The sequence below is a fragment of the Haplochromis burtoni genome, unplaced genomic scaffold (genome assembly GCF_018398535.1).
Source record: "Haplochromis burtoni strain Fernald_Lab_line unplaced genomic scaffold, NCSU_Asbu1 Contig_527, whole genome shotgun sequence".
Classification (NCBI taxonomy): domain Eukaryota; kingdom Metazoa; phylum Chordata; class Actinopteri; order Cichliformes; family Cichlidae; genus Haplochromis; species Haplochromis burtoni.
The window spans coordinates 115,091-116,965 of record NW_024582888.1 but is presented as its reverse complement, the minus strand read 5'-3'; positions in this window follow the sequence as shown (position 1 = coordinate 116,965).

Genomic DNA, 1,875 nt, shown 5'->3' with positions numbered 1-1,875 from the left:
ACTCTTATTGAGCAAATGCCTCCCCCTGCTGGCTGATGAAGGTACAAACAGTTTAAATTATTTTGTTGGACGTTTCAAAGCAAATTAATGTACTTTAAGGTACAAAAGAGTACCTTAAATTAAATTAAATTAAATTGATACCTTATTAAAGGCTGTCTTAAAACTGAAAAACATTGTTTCACCTTACCATAAACAAGTTAAATAACCATGGGGACAAGTAATTATATTTAATAAATCAAACTAGAAACTGAAATCCAAAAATTAAAGTGAGAATAAATAATGCTGAAAAAATAGCCTAAAGAGCAGAGTAAACGGTAAGTCACAGTACTGTATAGTTTGAAAACAATGCGGGAATTTAAAGGTAAATGTGTTTAGCTTGCGCCTTCAACACGTGTACATTCAAATTTTGGAACAGGCTCAACTTTGCTCTTGTTTAATGGTTTTTAGCTGCTCCCAAAAGTCGTTTTATGGCTTTAATATTTCCAACTGATAAGGAGACTTACTGCATGTCCAAAGGCTTTAGACATCCACTTCGTCTGATGACAGTATCAAACTACAGAGCACTGCTTTTACTAAAATTCAACATTTTCAGATGAAAATTTGGCTGCAGTTTTTTTTCTTTATTTCACTGCAACATCCCCCAGAAATGCCAGTTTTTAGGATGCTATTCTTGCAGATTCCATTTTTTATATTTATGCTTTTGTAGGGAGTGTTTCTAATACACACGTTGCCACTGTGTTTTGTACAATCAGCTTTTCAAAGAGCACATAGAGTGCACAGAAAGCTCTGCTTTTACTTTGAGCAGTCTGTTTTATTTTGTCTCATGCGTGTAAATTTTTCAAAGAAGATTTGCATCAGTTTGATTTTGTTACCACAAACTTTGTGTGAAGTTCACAACAGAGGTAAAGAGATTTAAATACACCAGTTTAAAGAGGCAGGGGTTGGACCAGCTGCACAGGACAGGTGAAGAGTGTCAGGGGAGCATTTTAAAAGATGGTTAATGTCAGATTTAGATGATTACGGATTTGTCCTTAGCCACCTTTGTCCCCAAAGCCACTCTGCTTTTTAACTCCAGCCGATATTTCCATTTTCCATTTCCCACACCCATAAACATAAACTACACTCTTCTTATACTACCGACACTTTATTCACTTTTAGTCACAGTTATTTATTCACCTTTCAGTCACTTTCATTTTAAAACTGTGTAATTTTAAAACTGTATATTCTGTGTATTTATTATTTCACTCTTATTGTCCTTATCTTTAACGTTATGCTGCTATGTTGTTTCTTAATTGTCCCTTGGTGATAAATAAAGTCTTCTGATTCTGATTTTGTTGACAAGATTAAATAACACATCCATCAGAGTTCAGCAACATTTCAGTTTGATTAAATTAAAGTTTTAAACTATACAGGGTTTAATTTCTCATCTGACATAGTGATTATATTGAACATGTCAGTGATTGAAGCAAGAATACAAGCAAAGTGTTACAAACTTGAAGAAACACAGAAAAGATCATCAGACATTAATTTAATCAGTTTCCAGCATTCATTCATAGTGAAATGTTGAACTCTTTCCTGCTGGACCTAAGAGCAGCGTTCGATACCGTTGACCATATTTTATTACAGCTGTTATTAAATGGAGAGTCCTCTTCACACACTGAGGTTAATTATGAAGCTCTACAGGGTTTCATGCTGGGACCATTTCTATTTATATTATCCATGCTTCAGAAAGCATATCATACATGTTCACATACTTTTAATGCTCATTATTATGTGCTTCTAAATTCAGATAAAACTGAGGACATCGTACTGGATGTAAAATTCTTAGTAACACTGTGACTAACAAGATCCTTACTCTGGATGGCATTGCCTTGA